Below are 6,692 nucleotides of genomic sequence, written 5' to 3'. Positions count from 1 at the left end.
ATTTGTTTCCAAATCAATTAACAATAATAACTCATGGAAGTTCCAATCTAGGATGTAACTTACAAAAACTTCTAGTTAAGCCAATATTGTCAAGATTTGGTTAACTATGATTGTATCTAGGAGAAAAGATTCTGACTTCCTCTAAAGTTTGGCAAAAAGACACGGACCTCTCCTAAGGTTTTAAAAATTCTAGTGACTTTCCATGAAATTTGCCAATAAAGGCACAAACCTCCCCTAACAAGACTTGTTTTTTTTTAAACAAAATACAAGGAAAAGTTTGGGTCTTTTTAACAAACCTCAGGGGAGGTTTTTGAAATTTTTGAAACCTTAGAAGAGATTGGTGTCTTTTGCCCTTGTATTTATTTTATTCCTAAAAGATAATAAATATTTCCGCTAGCTATCTACGGGAAAATTCATTTTCTTAAATAATTGAGAACTATATGAATTTATTTATTTAAATGCTTAAGCATCCCAATCAAGTTTAACATTTGCACTATAAATAATACCTAAATTTTCTTTGGGATACCAAAAAACTTCTCTTACATCTAGGTTATCTATGCTGGGAACAAAAAATTAAATTTAAAAAAAATTAAAAAAACTGTTCATCATCCACAATTCTACCCACCTCAAAAATTACAAAATGTGAACCAGCAATTAAAGAATCCATAAGACAAACCACAAATATAATAATAGGATGATCCATAACTATGCCAACATGTTATGGAAATGATGAGGAGTGATACAAGTCATTAACAAAAGGATATAACTAAAATTCAACACAACATGTGTATTTGAGTTTGGATCGTTATTTCAGATTTTAGAGTTCAAATATTTTGCTACAAGACATGCCCTTTATGTTATGCTAAGTGCGTTAAAATATGATGAATTGTCTAGTCTAGCACTTAGAAAGTAAGGGTCTAGCAACAAGTCAAGCTGAAGTGTAAATGCCTCTATCAGATAATAATGAAAGTTTGAACACGAACAAACAACATGAACAAATGGATAAGTACATAGGGTTTGCAATATCAACAACACATAATAGTAAGTAAGTGAGTTTTACTTTTGTTTTGACATTCAAACAGCAATATATGTACTAATGATGACACCATGCCCAAAAACATTATAATGAAGTTACCTATTCATATCACGTCAACCAATCAAGTTCTTTTTTTATTTTTCTCTTTATTGAAGTTCTATTGTTTTGATTAGTCTCCAACTTTTCTTTGACTTTTACATGAAACCACAAAAGTAATATGGAAGGCTGCCATACTCAATTACGATTAGCATAGATGTTAAATCTCAGAAAAAGCTGGTATGTATTGCAGGAAAATTTTTGGGGGAAAATATTGGCTTGCTTCTGTGTATCACGCTGAATGATCTGAAAATGTAAAATAATTGAAAATCTAAGCAAGGATCTAATTATTGAGCATCATGTCATAATTAGAAGCAGTCCAGACAAGCAGCTTAAGAACAAAGAAGCAGTACTAGGTAATTCCCAGAGCAGAGCAAGTTAGGGTGAAGCAATTTCCCAGCACCAGTGTCATTATACAACAAAAGGGAGGCATCAGTATTCTCTTTTTGAAGACCGAAGGAGTGGAAGACACAGGTAGGTTTTTATGCTTATTCCTATATTTTTTTATATTATTTATTTAATATCAATTCAAAATAGGAATGTAGGCATCTTAATTTTTACCACGTCATTTTAATTATGGTTCAAGTCATCCATTCCAAACAAATAAGGGTTCTAAGTCAAATCGGTCTAAATTTTGATCCCAAGGTTGGGGTTGTTCATCATTAAGTCTTTTGTTGACCATTCTCAAGTGAGTGAGGGGTGTAATTGATGAAACCATACAGCCATGTTCATAAAAGTTTAGCCAGCCCTAGTTAATACATTAGTTAAAAATTATTTTTTGTCTTAGGATTTTGGTAAAGTCATTCCTGTCAATTTTTGGATTAAGTGAAAATTTTAGTTGTGGTCTTTCAGTTTTAACTCCTATTTGTTTGCATGAGTGAATAAGTTTCAGGCATGTGTGACCAAATAAACATTTTATTAAGTGGCCACATGCCCAAGTCATGAGGTACAAGGAATACGGGGAGTGCTGAAGTATAGAGAAATGTTGAGATACATAGAAATACAATACAGGGAAATAATGTACAATATAGGGAAGTACAAAGGAATACAATAAATACAAAGGAAATATAAGGAAAATATTGAAAATAAAAAATCTTCAATTGGCACACACTGGAATATGCTAAAGCATCTTCAGGTTCCCTGTCCACCAAATGGGAAAGAAAAGTTAGTGAATCAAAAAACTTTTAAATGCAGAAATCAGAGAAATTAGACATGTGTGCAGAGTTACCTTAGTGGAAAACCAATTTGGAAACAATCTCCTAGTGAATATTGCAAAATGTTAGACAAAATTTGAAATGTTCCCTCCTCAGACTCGCGCCTAGAATCTCCATTAATTGGAGAATTAGCCCAATCGCAAGAATTTGGGAATGGATCGCTGTTAGAAGGAAAGCCAACAATTGATTGCTGCTAGGAAGGAAAGAAGAAAGAAAAAAGACTGACCTAACCTTACCTAAGCTGACTTAGGACCAACCCTATAAATAGGGGAGTCTCGCACAAAGTAATACACAAAAAATTGAGCGAAGAAGAGAAGGAGTGCATACTGAGAGCAAGGAAGACAGATAGAGGCCGAAAGAAAGAAGTTCCTGAAGAAGTTTTCAAAGTAGTAGCAATCCTACAAGGCTCTCAAAAATCAGAGGCATCCCCTTAAAAGGCACACCCGTTGCCTGACCACCCCATTTGAAGAAGGGGCTCTGTAGTGCCTACATTCAGAACTTAGAAGTCATCCCCAGAAGGACACCCTAGACCAATACCTAACAGACTCACAAGAAGGACAAGAAGACCAGAGGAGAGGAAGACACAAGGTAACTGAAGGCTTTTCCTTCTTGGCTTATAATATTAGACTGTGTATGAGACTCTGAATGTAGGAACTCAAACCCAAATTTGTGTTCAATCCTAAACCTAAACCTGAACTGAACCCCGACCAAGCCCCCTGAACCTGAACCTGAACCTGAATTGAACCTGTCTTAGTCCCACTGAACCCATAACTGAACCAAACCCTAACCAAGTCCCATTCAGCCTGACTCACTTCTAAGCCCCCTTAAGGCCCACACGTTAAAAAAGAAAGCAAGCACACAAACGTTTTAGAAAACCACCAAGCCCATCTATTTTAAAAAAGAGACCCAAAGCCCACTTTAAAGAACCTAGGCTCGCAAAACATTTTTTGAACTCGAGCCCACTAATTTTTATTAAACCTGGGCCCATTTATTTTTAATAACCCAGACCCATGTTTTTAAAAGAACTCGAGCCCACTAATTTTTCTTAAACCCGAGCCCATTTATTTTTAATAACCCAGGCCCATGTTTTTAAAAAACTTGAGCCCACTAATTTTTCTTAAACCCGAGTCCATTTATTTTAAATAACTCAAGCCCATGTTTTTAAAAGAACCCGAGCCCACTAACTTTTTAAAACCCGAGTCCATTTATTTTAAATAACCCAAGCCCATGTTTTTAAAAGAACCCGAGCCCACCAAACATTTTAAACCTAAGCCAATTGACTTTTTTTTTTTTAACCCGAAGCCCATTTTCTTTAAAAAAGAAACTAAGCCCACAACACATTTTAACCCAAACCCAACACGTGTCAAGTCCCCTAGGCCCACTCGGGGCACATCTAAGCCCACATAACCCAGGGGTTGACTCATGCGAGTCAACCCCGTAGCAACTCAACGGGTTAGGGTTCGGACGAGTTGACTCGTCCCTGAACCCTAACCTTTGGATTTGAAAACCCTAGAATCGCTTAAACACGAGCACACAACATCAGATCAACACTTAACCCACATGTAATGACGGATCATACACACAATCACGCACAAAAAAAAAAAACAAAAAGATTGAGTAGGGGGTAATACTTATCTATTGCACCTTCGAGAACCGAATAGACCCCCCATCCTAGATCTAGCACCGAACTTCACCATTGGAACACCCTCGGGTGTTTTACAATTCGCCACTATAAAGGCGAACAAATTTGGGGTAACAATTTAACAGAGAAAGAGGGAAGCTGTAAAATAAGAATTAGGGTTCTTGATTTTTTGAAAGGACAAAGGGTTAGGTTTTCTAATAGTTTAAAATAGGATAGATAAGGGAAATCAAGGGAGTTTTCAAGGAGTGAGAAAACAAAGGGAGATGAAAATCTGAACCAGGGTTTCAGATCATTCAAGGGAGTTGAAAGAAAGAGCAACAAAGGGCTTTTTTTTTTTTTTTTTTTTCCGAGAACCATCAAAGAGTTAAAGAACAAAACCAAAGTAGGTTAGGGTTTTTGGGAGATGAAGATATGAACCAAGGTTTTAGATCGCGAGAGAGAGAGAGAGAGAGAGAGAGAGAGAGAGAGAGAGAGAGAGGATAGCTTATGAGGATAGAGAGAGAAAGGAAGGGGGAAAATGCCTGAAAACGTAAAATCTCACCTTTTATATGTTTAGCCTCGAAGCCACCGGTGTGTGACCCATGGCGCCTCATCCTCCATACATTTAGGGATTTTCGCGGCTCTTCCTTAGCTGTCTAATCTGTGCTTCTTAATGAAGGACATGATAGTGACATGTCAATGATCCAGGTTGTATCGATCCACCCTACCCGATGGCCAACACGTGGCATGTGATGCCACACTGACGTCATCCCCTGCAAGCTTAAATAATTGTATATGTATATGTCCTTGTGTGCACTACGTGTCCTCGCCCAAAGATGGCACGTGGCTTGGCCTGATGACTGGTTCCGGTTCTCTGCAAACCAGTTAACCCTTTGGAGCTGGTTTTAAAATGGTCCCTTTTATTTTCTTTATTTATTTTCGTATTATATTGTTTATTTGATTGTAAATTTGGGAAAAATATGGAAAAAGCACAAAAAATCAGGTAAAATCACGAAAAAAATTTTAAAATATGTTTGAGGTCAAGAAATTCTTTTTACACACTTTTCATCCAGAAAATTAGAAAATGGTTCCCAAAAATCTCCTTGAAAATTTTGAAAATATTGTTCAATATTTAGAGAAATTTTATAAAATTTTGGAAATAAAACTGGGAGCTATTTTCATAAAATATTTTCTCGATTTTTATCCCTATCATTTCAAAAGGGGGCATGGGCTTTTCAAGCTTTACGTGTCTTAGTTGTGAGGGATATTTTATTACAAACATACTAGGTAAAAATGTAAATATTTGTGTGGTCTATTTGTTTGCATGTACATTAATATTTTGTAAATTTGCAAAGGGAGTATAACAAAAGGCTATTAAAATTAATTTAGGATAATTTTTAATTAATTAGGTACCGTTCATAGAACGGGTGTATAGGGGGTGCTAGTACCTTCCCCTCACATGACTGATCTCTCGATCCCGATCATGGTAACGCAGACTAATTCTACTCTTATTTGGGTAGTAATCATGTGTTCTAACTACACTCCAAAAGGTTAGTGGCGCAACTCCAATTTTTTTTTTTTTTTTCAAAAATCAAAACCATTATTTTTCATTCGCCCACCCCAGGGTACCCTCGCTCTTGGGACATCGTGACAAGGAACAAAGGCATTTTGAAATTAGTCTGATCCGACCTGTGGGTCTGGATTTGGCCCGTTAACCCGACCCATTGACTAAATCCATTAACCTAATTTGTGGGTTGACTTGACCCATGGACCAGACCCATTAACCTAGACTCCCTAGTACTTAGGTCTACCTGGGTCCATTAACGTATTTTGATAATAAATTAGGGGCCCAAATTCAATTTTTTTAAAAAGACCCTTTAATTTTTAAAAACAAAGGCCTAGGGTTCCAATTTTTTAAAGCTAATTTTTAACAGTAGGGGCCCTAGGCCCAAAATTTTTTTAAATCCATTAATTTTTAAAACAAGATCTAGGACCCATTTTTCAAGCCCAATTCTTGAACCCAAATTTTTATAACCCACTCAATGTGTCGACTCACCTCAAGTCAACCCAAACTTATCTAGTTTGATGAATTGACCCACCGGGTTTGGCGAGCGGACTCACCCAAAACATATTACAACTCAACCTAAAAATACAGAACATAATCGAACATGAAATCTGATTGAATCTTGCAAAAGCGGAAGAAAATAAATCAGGAAGAAAAAAAAAAGGAAAGGACTTATCTTGGCTGAATTCAACCCCCCCCCCCCCCCCCCCCCACAAAGAAAAAAAAAAAAACTCTGTTTTAACCTGCAAAACAACACAAGAAAATCAAACATTAGAACATAGAGGAAAAGGAAAGAAATAAAAAGAAAAGAAAAGAGAGAGGGGGAGATCAGCATATGAGAGAGAGAGAGAGAGAGAGAATGAGAGAAAAAAAAAGAGAGAGATAAAGAGTGTGCCAAGAGAGAGAAAGAGATTCGCGGCCTAGAAGAAGAGGAAGAAGAAGAAGTAGAAGAAGAGAACCAAAAGAAAGTGGGAGGACGAGAGAGGGAGTGCGCAGAGAGGGAGAAGAAAATAGGAGTAAGAAAGAAATTTGAGCAAATGAAAGAAGAAGAAGAAAAAAAAATTCATTTTTATATGAAAGGGTTTAGTGGCCACGTGTCGCCGCCCCATGGTGACACGTGTCGAAATCTTGTCCAAATTTTTAGGAGAGACGTGACTTCAT

At 36.7% G+C, this 6,692-nt stretch overlaps 1 long non-coding RNA gene across 1 annotated transcript; it reads right to left on the bottom strand.

Moving 5' to 3' along the window:
- Positions 1-2,030: 2,030 nt before the first annotated feature.
- Positions 2,031-4,564, bottom strand: LOC131157836 (uncharacterized). The gene is made up of 2 exons (XR_009137329.1): positions 2,361-4,564; positions 2,031-2,272 (listed from the first exon to the last, which is right to left on the bottom strand). It is a non-coding gene; the product is annotated as an uncharacterized LOC131157836 (long non-coding RNA).
- Positions 4,565-6,692: the final 2,128 nt, after the last annotated feature.

This window comes from Malania oleifera, chromosome 1, assembly GCF_029873635.1.
Source record: "Malania oleifera isolate guangnan ecotype guangnan chromosome 1, ASM2987363v1, whole genome shotgun sequence".
Lineage (NCBI taxonomy): Eukaryota > Viridiplantae > Streptophyta > Magnoliopsida > Santalales > Ximeniaceae > Malania > Malania oleifera.
The sequence above is the reverse complement of the archived record's forward strand: the minus strand, read 5'-3'. Positions and strand labels throughout refer to the sequence as shown.